This window comes from Lissotriton vulgaris, chromosome 4_2 (assembly GCF_964263255.1).
Source record: "Lissotriton vulgaris chromosome 4_2, aLisVul1.2, whole genome shotgun sequence".
Lineage (NCBI taxonomy): Eukaryota > Metazoa > Chordata > Amphibia > Caudata > Salamandridae > Lissotriton > Lissotriton vulgaris.
In genome coordinates, this window is record NC_141692.1 from 23,877,937 (window position 1) to 23,891,229 (window position 13,293).

At 44.4% G+C, this 13,293-nt stretch overlaps 1 protein-coding gene across 1 annotated transcript in view; it reads left to right on the forward strand.

Annotated features, from left to right (window-relative positions):
- LOC147718170 (C-type lectin domain family 2 member L-like) overlaps positions 1–13,293 on the forward strand; it is a 206,187-nt gene that overhangs the window by 68,193 nt on the left and 124,701 nt on the right. The gene's annotated exons all lie outside the window — the stretch shown is intronic.

Below are 13,293 nucleotides of genomic sequence, written 5' to 3' on the forward strand. Positions count from 1 at the left end.
TACCACTCCTTCATTACTGCCTGGCTGGCCTCCAAGTTGTCAGAAGCTTGTTTCCACAACTTCGCCATTTGGCTCCTGAAGGCCAGCATGTAGCTCACCACATCCTGGGGGGGTTTCCTGGGAGACTTTTCCCATCCATCCTTCACCAGGCTGAGAGGACCATAGGGTGCCCATACAGAAGCTCGAAGGGGCTGAAGCCCACCCCCTTCTGTGGCACTTCCCTGTAGGAGAATAGCAAACAGGGTAGGAGGACGTCCCATTTCCTCCGCAGGCTTTCAGGCAGACTTCTAATCATGCCCTTCAAGGTCTTGTTGAACCTTTCTACCAGTCCATTTGACTGGGGGTGATAGGGAGTGGTGAACCGGTAGGTCACTCCACACTCCTTCCACATTGCCCGCATGTATGCTGACATAAAGTTGGTCCCCCTGTCGGACACAACTTCTTTGGGAAAACCCACTCGGGTAAAGATCCCCATTAGGGCCCTAGCCACCACAGGTGCAGTGACGGTCCTCAGAGGAATTGCCTCTGGGTACCGTGTGGCATGATCCACCAGAACCAGGATAAACCTGTGACCAGCTGTTGTTGGTGGATCCAATGGCCCTACAATGTCGATGCCCACCCTTTCAAAGGGGGTGCTAACGACAGGAAGTGGTTCCAGGGGAGCTTTTAGCTTCACCCCTGTTTTCCCACTGGCTTGGCAGGATACACATGTCCGACAGTAGGTGTTAGACGCCACTTTCATCTGAGGCCAGTAAAAGTGGGGGACAAGCCGAGCAAAGGTCTTGTCCTGACCTAAGTGTCCTGCGAAGGGTATTTCGTGAGCCAATTCCAGCAGAAAGGCTCGGTACCGTTGCGAGACTACCAAGGCCCTTGATGAACCAGGTAAGGGTACCTTGGGTTCACTGTAGAGGAGTCCCTCCTCCCAGTAAATGTGGTAGTGTCCCGCAACGTCCCCTGCTGCCTGGGCTTCAGCCTGTCGCCTCAGTCCCTCAAGGGTAGGGCACTCCTTCTGGCCCTTACAGAACTCTTCTCTGGTAGGTCCTCCCTCCACATGCCACTCAGCAGGGATGGGCAGGTCCTCCAGAGAAACTACTTCCCCCTCCATGGACTCCTGGTCCACCACCGCAGGTGGCTGGTCTGTCACATGGGGTATGGAAGCCGAAGCAGGCTTCTCCTGTCTTCGGGTCTGTCCCTTTTTAGCAGCAGGTTGGGCCATTGTTTCAGGCTCCAACCCAGGCGAACTCCCTCTCCGGGCAGTCGCAGACCTTGTGCTTACACAGGCCCAGTCAGGTGTACCCAGCATCTCTGAATGCGTCCGGTATTCCACCTCTCTCCAAGCATTGTGCTCCATGTCATTCCCCAGCAGACAATCAACTGGCACGGCAGGGCTTACGGCAACTCGAAGTGAACCTGCAACCCCTTCCCACTCAAAGGGAACCTCGGCCACGGGGTAGTGATATTCTGCCGTCAGCCATCGCGGCGGGGTGGAGTACATTGGGAATCACCTGCTCTGGAGACACCAGTTGACTTCTCGCCATAGTCATACTGGCTCCTGTATCTCTCAGAGCCTCCCCTCTCTGGCCGTTGATGGTGATCTATTGCCCATACTTAGTAGTATTTGGGGGCACCTGGATCTTAGGAACCATCTCCCGTTCTCCCAGGGACACTAAGGTGACACCCGCCCACTCACCCACTTTATCTAAGGGCAACTCCTCCCCGAGCGCTACACTAGCTACTCCCGGGGCTTTTCCTCCGGTGGGAGGGGGTGGTCTCTTTGGGCATCTGACATCTCCCTTATAATGTCCAACACCACCACACTCGAAGCAGTGGACAACCCTTGGCTGCTGGCTTTGGCCAGGATGAGGGTTTCTGGGCGGGTTAGCCTTAGGGGTGAAACCTGTTCCCTTTCCCTGGAAACTGTTTTGGGGACCTTTAGAGAATTCCCGCTTTTTATCTCCCCCCTCCTTCTTCTGGGGGGCGCCCTGTCTGGCCTTTTGGGAATCCCCTCCAGTCCCCCTTGAGGACACCCGGGTACTTGCCCAGATGTCCGCCTCCTCTGCAAGCCTCCGGGGGTTGGTTAGCTTGCTGTCCACCAGGTGTTGGCGCAGCTCGGGAAAACATTTCTCGAGTAGATGCTTTTTAAGAAAAAGATCATACAACCCCTCATAATCCTTCACCTCACTGCCCTGTACCCAGCCCTCCAATGCCTTCCTTGCATAATCCAGGAAATCCACCCAGTTCTGGGTGCTTAACTTGTGGCTCCCCCTGAACTTCTGGCGATACTTCTCCGGGGTTAGCCCAAACTTTCTGATCAATGCTAACTTCATGGTGGGATAGTTGATCTGCTCCTCCGGTTCTAAGGCTAACAAGGTGTCCCGACCAGTAGGAGGCATATATTTGTACAACCCACCCCCCCCCCCAGTGCTTTTCCTGGATCCCATGGGCTCTTAAGGAGACCTCATAGGCAGCCAGCCATTTGGCTATATCATCCCCCTGACTATAGCTGGTAACTATGTCCTTAGGCAAGTAGGGTCTGGACTCTCTGGTTGGTTCTCTGGTTTCGCTGCCACCATTCGGAGTAGGAGAGGGTCTCCGTTGCAGGGCCTTGAGCTCTAGCTCTTTTAGTTTGAATTCATGAGCCATCCTCCGCTCTTCCCTCTCCTGTTCTAGCCTGGCCAACTCCCATTTCAGTTGCCTCTTTTCCCTCCTGTCTGTGAGTTCTGCTTCGGTCAAGCTTCCCCCGGAGACACTACTGCCCCTCCTAGAGGAGGTCATTGGTCCTGAGAGTAGGTTTCCCACCTCAGGGTGGAATAATCCCTCCACCTCTATGACCGTGTCCCGGTCTGTCCCCTCATCCTCCTCCTTCCCTTCTCTACGCGCTTCCACCCAAACCCTCAAACATGTCTGTAGTTCCCCCTTCTTGGCACCACGCTTAAAGAACACTACCATTTGTTGACAGAAGTCTTTTAGCTGGGCCACAGAATAAGTGTCCAGTTCTTCCAGTGCAAATTCCATTTTGCTAAAGGCAATTCAAGGTCAAGCACACAAAAAGAATAGAGTTACAATGGCAACCTGAAGCTACCTCCACCCCACCACCAGGAATAAATTTGGAAAAAGCAAAAGTAAAAATTAGGAAGTCCGCCAGAAGAAAACTCCAGGTGTAGGTTAGTGGATTACACTTAGTTACTGCAGAGTAGTCGCAACCACAGTCAGCATCCCGCCGCTAGACACCAATATGTTGGACCTAGAGTTGTCAGGTCACCTAGGGTAGCCTGGCCTAGGGTAAGACAGTCAATTATTACTTCCACACAAAAATGACGCTACACCAATCTTTATGGAAAAATACGAGCTGTTTTATAAAAATATTTTGTTGACTTCTCTCTCCCTCAGTAGTTTACAATTAAATACACTGTACAATTTTTATCAGTTCTTTCCACATATATCCAATAACATTAGGAGAACCCAGTTCAGCAGTGTTTAATCCTTCAACATTGAGTTATTCTTAGGAAGTGCATTTAGTTACTGCTGGGTGGTGTGCAACCTTTACACATGTGCCTCTAATAATTGACTGTCTTACCCTAGGCCAGGCTACCCTAGGTGACCTGACAACTCTAGGTCCAACATTATGAAAGTGGGGAAGCAGGCAAAAAAGTGTGTTCAATTTCCGAACTGGCAGTGATAAGATTCCCCAAACTAATGTTTTCTCCTAACTGGGGGTCTTATTTGATGATCAACTTAAATGGGAGCCCCAACTTCAGAGAAAAAAAGGGGATCTGATTAGGGTTAATGCAGCCATTTTTAACTTTGCCTCTAAAGTGAGGAAGAAACCGACTGGTGCCATGTTACAAGTATACCAAGCAAAAAGCTTACTCACAGCAAGGTATGGTAGTGAGATCTGGGGACATGTGGCAACAGAACCCCTTCAGGTGGTGGAAAATGGGTTTCTAAAATGATTATTATGTGTCCCAAAAGGAACATCAAACATGGCAACACACGGATGTTGGATTAATGATGAGTTAATCCTCACTAAATTGATACTAAAAGAATGTATGTCTCTAGATAATGTCACGTATAGCCTGGCTAACTTACATTAAAAGAGGATTTGAGTGGATAGGGGGGTGATTTATTCTTCAAGCCAGATGGTATTGTGAAAATGGACATTGAACTCACAACGTGAGGCAGCAGAGACCCGGAAGACAAGTGTCCAGGCACATCTTCTCCCTAAAACAACGCCATTAACAGAACCATATCTTTTGGGATTTCTGTCGTCACATGAAAAATTTCTTTTAACAAGGTTCAGGTTAAAGCTTTTTCATTTTATGTTAGCAAGACCTAAGAGGGCTACTAGAGGACAGGTGTTATCGGTCTGTAGCTGCGACAGTCTCCACAGGACCTGATACACTTTCTGTTTTTCTGCAGGAGGCATTTTTTAGTCCCGATTTTAAAGAAAATGAGTTTTAATCAAGTTAGACCAGCACTTATATATCTTCAACTGCTGAAGGAGGATTGTATCCTTTTTATTGTTGGGTTTTTAAAAGCACAATTGAACTCCAGGCACTTTATGGATATATAGAAGTCGACCAATCATGACATGTTTTTAGATGATCTTGCTGTGCATTATGAAATGTGTATAATGCAATTTGTGTCTCTCTTTGAAAATGAAGTCTATATCCGTCTTTTTATGTACTATGTATTTAGACAACGTTTATGGTTTTTTATAAAAAACACAAATAAAGTTTATTGAATTGAATTGATTATTGCAGAGTGACCCCTTTGTCGTTTAGTGTTACTGGAACATGAGCCATTGTAGAATACGTAACACTGTCACTGGCACATGAACCTATAAATAGGGTACGTAACCACTCGCGATTATACCATCATTGGCACACAAGCTTATGGATAGAGTAAGTAACTGATAAGTGAACCTATGGAAAGTGTATGTGATCCCACAAGATAATGTGTTTACTGGAACATGAGCCTGTGGATAGGATACGTAATGTCTTCAGATAATACTGTCACACATATATGAGACTATTGATAGCATATGTAGCCAATGAGATAATACTTTAAAAAAAAAAAGTTTTATTGGGATACCAAAACACATACCAGAGAAAAACACAGTAGCTGAAATCACACAAAGAGAAGCTGTGGCTGAAACCCCAACATTTTTCTTTTTACATTTTCGCCCCCACCCTGGTGGATCCATCCTTCCTGAAAGAACAAAAAAATACCTATACTAAAGCTTATTCATGCTTCCTTGATATGCCAATTAGTTAAAGACACCCACAATTGTTCCCCTTTCTCCCTAACCCGCCGAACCTTCCTTTTATACAGAGCAATCTCCCAATTATATATGGATAGTGATTTGCTAAACCAAACATGTTCTGTCGGGGGGGTCTGCATCAAGCCATACCATGGCCAGACACAGACGAAATACCGCCATTGCAATAAAAACCATTTTCCTGTTGGTTTCTTCCATAACTTGATTAGAGATTCCCAACATTATAACCTTCGGGGTCAGTGATACAGTATAGCCCAATACAGACTCCAGTCGTCGTTCAATTTTGGATAATACTTGGTAAAGACCTGGGCATGTGGCAAACATATGTGTGCTGCCGCCGCCAACAGCCCACAACGTGGACAATGTATCCTTGATGTTCCCCCCATTGGTATTTGCGTGCCGGGGTTACATAAAGATCACACCGAGTTTTAAAGCATTGCATTTGCAAATTGACTGAGATACACGATGTTTGGCTAAGCAGTAAGGGATCCTCATCCTCCCCCTGTACAGTGTTGTTTGCCATCTATCAAAATGCCTTGCAAGATCATCTCCCATTTTCCATTAATCTATTTATAGACAACAGAAGTCACTAGGTGATGACAATTGAGCAAATCTAATAGCGGGATGCGATTCCGATTCGGACATCTTTTAGCCCAAAAATCCTGAATTTGTAAGTATTTAAAAAAATTCTTATTCTCAATGCAGAATCTTTCCTGATGGCGTCGAAAGAAAGTAAGTCAACACTACAAAGAAGGTCCCCTATATAGTGTATTCTTCTATCACCCCATCTTCTAAAATATACATCATGGAAAATATCCGGAAGTAGGGGATTGTTAGCTAAAGAGGAGTACCAATGAAGCCGCCTAATCTCAAATTTTTACCTGACTGCAGTCCAAACTTTATACACCCCCTAACATGATCTTAAACTTAACCCTCTTGTAATATGCAAAATCAATCTGCCTCAATAAGAGACCCTTTGCTTCTGCCCCATATATTAGTTGAAAAATCGAGATTTCTGAACCTCCCGGGTTACCCCCCATTCACTAGCACCCCCAGGTACTTCAATGTGATAGCCCAATAATAAATTTCGAAGTTGGAGATAGCAATCAACAATTGTAAGGAGGGAGCTACCCTTTTTGCCAGGAAAAGGATTGGGTCAACAATCTTAAAAAACAGGGTTCCTTCTCCTGAGTTCAAAAGATTCTAGGTGGTATTACTGTCCCCAGATAGGGGTGTTTTCCATCAATAAGAGGGATTAGAATGTTACAACGGTTACCAAATTCACAAAATAATATATCTATTAATGGCCCATATGTATAGTTGAAAGACATGAAAGACATGAAACAATTTTATAAAAACATTTTTCATTCATTTATTTGAAAAGAGAATTTTTTAAAAAATTTGCTAATAGCACATTCTTGTATTTAAAATCATATACATCAACATTTATAATCAGTTTCAGAAATAAAAACATACAGTATTCTTTAAAAGTTGCTGATCTAGCAAAGTTTCACAAAAACATTACATTGATAATATCATCATTACTATTTAAAAAAAAAATTTGAAATACATTTTTGGGGGAACTAAATTGTCGACGCTGCGTTTCGGTGCCTCTTTTGTATCCTGCACCTTCTTCAAGGACTCGTTCACTGGTTTAATATTATCTACAAAACATGTCACAATACATATCATTAGGCCCGAAGATTTTTTACATCATTTGCACTTAGATTACTTTGACATTTTGACAACTGTCCTAGTATTTGGTAACCCCGAACATTTATACAATCCCAACACCGGTTCTTTCTCGTAGTATATTATTACTTAATTCCCTCATTTTGGAGGTACTTAAAGCCAAGGTATAGTAGGCTGAGTGGTTCATTGTTAATATATAGTATTTTCTTATTATTTGCTAAACGAGATAGGGCTTTTTCTTTCATAAACATTATCCCAGAAGGTGAACAGTAGGTTGTAAGTCATTCATTAGTACTCCATCCTGTTCTTTGATTTTGTTTAACTTACCCAGGTTAAGGTCTTCCCTGGTAATAATATTTTAGTCTTTGAGAGCATGTGTTAAATCCGCTCATCTATTCCCTTAATTCTTCTATTCTGAAAAGGAATATACCTTATTTTAGGCTGCTATATTTCCTATGCATGTTGTAATACTTTTACTGATCCCTCTCCCAGATCTTTACCTTATGTTTTGGTTTTATTCAAACTTCATTCGGTTTAGGGAGAAAATGGACCAACTTCAATCCTATTGGAAGGATACATATTCATTGTTAAAATAGTATAATTATTTGTTGTTTCCATAGTTTGATCTTACTGATTCTCTATTTTCGTTGGTTTAAAAAAAAGATTTTTTATATATTAAGCCACCCCTGTTGACAGGTATTAGATAGACCAGTGGCCTATTTCTACATGTTAATCACAGACCTGTTCTTTACTTAAGTTATTTCTATAATGTGTTATCCACACTTATTGCTGCCCCTTGTTCATAGTTATTTTAAAATGAGATCTTAGAAAGGCTTACCAGTCCTATCTTCTTATTTTCTTTGGTGGTTGGGGGGACGCCTCATGGAGCTACCTTGTATTATTTCTTTCTTCACTTTTTCTAAGGAACAATTATGTCTCTTAGTTTAGTTAATTTACATTTGTTTAATCACAAAACGTAAGTATTTTCATGGGGACCTTACCTTTGTGTTCAAAAGAAATTGTCTTTGTATTTGGTGTATTATTTTAAGTTGGAGATAGACCATCCTCCCCGATCTCTAGGTAAAGTCATAAACCTAAGTGCCCGTCGTGGGCGCTGCCCCACCGATAAAAAACACAAAACTACCTGATTAAATTTCTGGAACCATATCTTGCTAAATTCCAAAGGAATAGCTCTAAAATAATATAATATTTTGGGAAGGAAAATCATTTTAATGATATTACATTTCCTGATAAGCGTCAGGTGGAGATTACTCATCCTCCTAGTATTGGATTTCATACTACATAGTAATGGTGCAAGATGTAAATCTACGATAACTGCGGGGGTTAGAGCTTATCTCGACACCTAGATACCAAACCTTTGCTACAATACGTTGATCCACGAGATCTACCTTATCATTAATGACTATTTGCGTTTTGCTTTCATTCAGATGATAGCCTGAGATCCTGCCAAATTGTAAAGTTAACAGAACTGTTTCTTCCCACGCCTGCTGCGGTGCAAACGTGGTGATAGCTAGGTCATCCCTGTACCCTAAAATTTTAACATCTCCCCCTCAAGCAGAAACTGGAAGTTTTAACTGGTTCTCCTGTATCAATCTTATTAACGGATCAATATAGATCGCAAATAACAAGGGTGAGCAAGGACACCTTGCCTAGTGCCTCGCCTTATATTAATCTCTCCCGACTGTGTTCTCATCAGTACCATCTTAGCGATTGGATCCTTATACATGCTTTGAACAGCTCGTATAAAACCTCCCCAATCCCGTAATATTTCATAGATGCCCATAAAAAGGGCCAGGAGACCCTATCAAATGCCATTTCAGCATCCAATAAAATTAAAGCCATAGGGTCTCCTGTCACCTTATTATAGTCAAATAAGGTTATTGCCCTGTGTATATGGTCTATTGTTTCCTGGCCCAGGACACAGCCATGCTGCTGAGGAGACACAATTTTTTTAGTTACAGACATCAGTCTGTTGGCCAAAATCTTCGAATAGATTTTAACATTGTTATTAATCAGTGTAATTGGCCGGTAAGCCCCTAACTCTGTGGCTGATTTCCCTTTCTTTAAAAATACAGCAATTTTTGCGTACCTCCTAGAGGCAGGGGGAGGTTCCCCCCTCTGGATCTGACCAAACATCTCCAGCATAGTTGGAGCCACCTGCGGTTGGAATAAAAAAAAAAATTCCCCTGGAAGAAAATCCTGCCCGGCCGCTTTGCCAGATGGCACTGAGTCTATTGCATTAACTACCCCGCCAAGAATAAACGGAGCATCCAACATTTTCCTGACTGCAGATGTCAGAAGTTCTATTTTAACCTTGTTGAGATAGCCAGTAATTTCAGCCTGTAGCCCTGATACTTCTCTGTTATCTTCCAAGTATAACCTCTGATAACATTTCTCAAAGGCAGCAAGAATTGCATCTGAATCAGTCGCAAACCCGATTTCGGGATCATTAACTCCCATAATCCGGGTTTGTACTTCCTTTTCCCTCATTCGCACAGCAAGAGTATGCCCCACTTTTTCATTGCTCTTTTAGAGTTTGGTACGCCAAGCAAAATATCTTGCTGTAGCTTTAGCTGAAGAGATCTCCATTATAGCAGCTCTGGCAATTATAGTCTTAGTTTGGGCCAAATCAATATCCCCTCCCTCAGATATAGCCTTGTCAGAATTAGCTCGGCCTTAGTCAGCACCTCATACAGATCTTTTAGCTTGCTTCTCTCTTTCTTCTGAACCCCCCACCCAAACTGCGTAGTCTCCCCCCTAACACCTGCGTTCAAGGTATCCCAAACATTCTGCATGCTAGTGCTTCCCCGATTCTCCTTCAGAAATCTGGTAATCCACACAGCCATGTGCTCCATATACAAGTTGTCACTCAACAGGGCCCTGTTAAAAGTCCAGGTAGAAGCATTTTTTTGACACTTAATGTTCACCTCCAACACCAGAGGATTGTGGTCAGACATAAATTTTTCGATTTTTCAGCCTTGCACTAAACTTTGAGAAATAAAAAAAGAATCCAATCTTGAATGTGATTGGTGTGGGGCAGAATAGTAAGTAAACCCAGGATCCTTGCCTTGAATTAATGCCCAAACATCCACTAGCCCGTGCAGCTCCTTTACTTGAGAGAGAGACCTAAAAACCTTTGGCTTACGCCCTTGATATGTCAATTCCGGATGATTCGATATTGATATTTTATTTGTGGGGTATTTATAGAGCGCAGTGCTCGCTCCGAAGGGAGCATCTTGGCGCTTAAGATCCTGTGAAAACCAGTCCAAGAGGATTAGAAAGCTGCTTTGGAGTAGTCGTCAGGAAGAGTGAAAATCCAGGTTTTAAGAAGCTTTCTAAAAGGTTTTTCCTGGGTTAGTTGTCTGAGGGTTTTAGGCAGTTTATTCCAGGCTTTGGTGGCAAGGAAACGGAGGGTTTTCCCACCTTTAGTTTTCAAATTGTATTTAGAGGAAAGGATGAGATTGTCATGGGTAGAGCGAAGGTGGCGACTAGGGGTGTAGTGGGGAAAACGCCTGGTAAGGTATTTAGGGCCTGTTTTGTTGTAGGCCCGGAAGGCTATGATCAGAATTTTAAAGAGAATTCTTTTGTGAAGGGGTAGCCAGTGAAGGGATCGAAGCGCTGCAGTGATGGAAGATCTGCGGGGCAGTCCAAGGACTAAACGCGCGGCTGTATGTAGTACGCTCTGTAGTTTCAGAATCGTGCTCTTTTTAGCCCCTGCGAGCAGGCCATTACAATAATCCAGGCGTGAGATTATGAGTGCCACTGTCACCGTTTTTCTGGCGTCGATAGGGAGAAAGTCGAAGAACTTTCGGAGGGATTTGATCATTCCGATGCTTTTGCCTGCGACGGTTCTGGCATGCTGATCAAAAGAGAGATCGGAGTCAAAGATTACGCCAAGATTCCTGGCCGATGACACTGTCTGAGGGGGAGCAACTGAATTGTCTGGCCACCAGAGTGCTGGGCAGAAGGAGGTGTTTTTTCCAATCGGGGGGATCTCCGTTTTACTCGAGTTGCATTTTAAGTGATTGTTTTCCATCCATCGGAAGACTTCGGTCAAGCAGTGTTTAAGATTGAGTTCTGCTTCAGTGGAGTTATCCTCTAGTGGCACAATGAGTTGTGTATCATTGGCATACGAGGTGACAGGTATGCCGAATGATTCAATCAGGGTCAGAAGGGGGATAAGGTAAATGTTAAAAAGGAGAGGGCTCAGGATGGACCCCTGCGGGACACCATAGAGGACCAGCTTATCTTTGGAGTGGTAGGGGCCCAGAGCGACAGTTTGAGATCGGTCAGAGAGGAAGGACTTTATCCAGGATAGGGCGGAATCGGAGATGCCAATGTCCATAAGTCTACTGATAAGGATGGAGTGGGAGATGGTGTCAAACGCCGCCGTTAGGTCGAGAAGGATGAGAATGGAGTTTTTCCTCTGATCTTGTAGGGTTTTTATGGTGTCAGACAGTTCAATTAGTGCGGTTTCGGTCGAATGTTTAGGCCGGAAACCCGATTGTTGGGGGTGGAGAAAGTTGTTGTCATCCAGGTAGCGTTTTAGCTCACTATGAACTAGTTGTTCCGTTATTTTTCCCAAGGCCGGGAGCAGCGATATCGGGCGAAGGTTGGTAAGGTCTGTCGGGGGTTTATTTGCCTTTTTCATAAGGGGTTTGACTATTCCCTTTTTCCAATGGCTGGGTACTATGCCAGTGCTGAGCAATGAGTTAATTAGATTGTTAATGGTCGGGTTAACCACGTCGATTAGTTGGTGAAGTATTTTGGGGGGACAAGGATCAGATGGGGAGCCCGATTTGCAAGCCAGAATGGCTTCTCTAGTTTGTTCTAAGGTGACCGGGGAGAAGCTACTGAAAGGGCTACCTTGAGGGTCCGGTGGAAGGGGCACAGGAGGAGTAGCTGGGGGGGGAAAGTTGATTTGAATAGAGGCAATTTTGTCCTCAAAGTAGTCAGAGATTTGGTCGCAGAACTTCTGAGAAGGGGGAATTTCAGGCAAAAGTGCCTTGGGCTGCATAAATGATTTTACTATCGCGAACAGCGCCTTTTGTTTTTGGCAGGAGTTTTTGATGGCGTTTACGTAGTAGTTTTTTTTGGCCGTTTTGATTTCAGAGAGATAGTTTTTCCTTGTGGCGATATAGGAAAGACGATTTACCACCTCGTATGTCTTTCGCCATTTACGTTCTGCCTTTTTGCATAACAAATGAGCATTGGCTAGTTCAGGTGTGAACCAAGGTGCATTGGTTTTGGTTTTACACCGGGAGGTGCGGGAGCGTAAGGGGGGGATTCTGGAAGTCATTTCCTGTGTGATCCAGTTGTGGAAAAGGTCGGCGTCGGTGTCGACGTTGCCAGATAGGATGGGGGTTTGAGTTTGCATTAGGGGTTTAAGGATGATGTTATCTTGGACCTTTTTCCAGTTGATGTGGTTGTTGGGGTAAGAATTGGCTTTATTGCAGACAGACGGATTAGTGCTCATAATGTGGAATGGGATTAGGGAGTGGTCAGACCAGATCTGGGGCAAAGGGGGCAGTGTGATTAGTGAGGAAGAGTTTGTACAAACTCCATCAAGGGTGTGACCCAGGGAGTGAGTGGGTGAAGTGACGAGTTGCTTAAAATTGAACATGTCAAGGGTTTGTGCGAAGTTAATAGTTTGTACATCTGATTTTGATTCAAGATGTAGATTAAAATCCCCTAGGAGGGTGAAGGATGGGTATCTAAGTGAAAGTTGTCCTAAAGAATCGCACAAGGAGTCGAGGAACTCGGTGGCATTACCGGGTGGGAGGTAGATAAGTCCACCTGAGAAAGAGGTGTGTTCGTTCAGTTTAATAGAGAAGCCTAGACCTTCTGTCTTTTTTAAGGGATCCAAACTGAAGGTATGACAAGGGAGGGTGTCTTTGAGTATAATTGCGACACCTCCGCCTCGGCCTTTAACTCTATCTTGCCTGAAGAGCGAGTAGCCCTGGGGTAGGGCGACAGCAATGTCAGGGTTACTGTCTACCGTCAGCCATGTTTCCGTTATCATAAGGCAGTCAAAATCGGACTCCAAGATGAGGTCATGTATGTCTTGATTGTGCTTGCACATGGAACGTGCGTTGATCAGACCCCCTTTGAAGGAGGGCTGGGAGGCCTGAGGGGGTGGTACATTGGCCGGTGAAAGGGCTGAGTGTTGGCCAGTGGTCCAGTGGCAGAACTTGCAGCTAACTGGGCCTGCCAGCGCGGCTGGGTCAAGTATACATGAACAATGCTTAGTGACCTGTAGTTGAAGGAGGTCGTTGGGCTGGTAAGAAATGTGGGAGGAA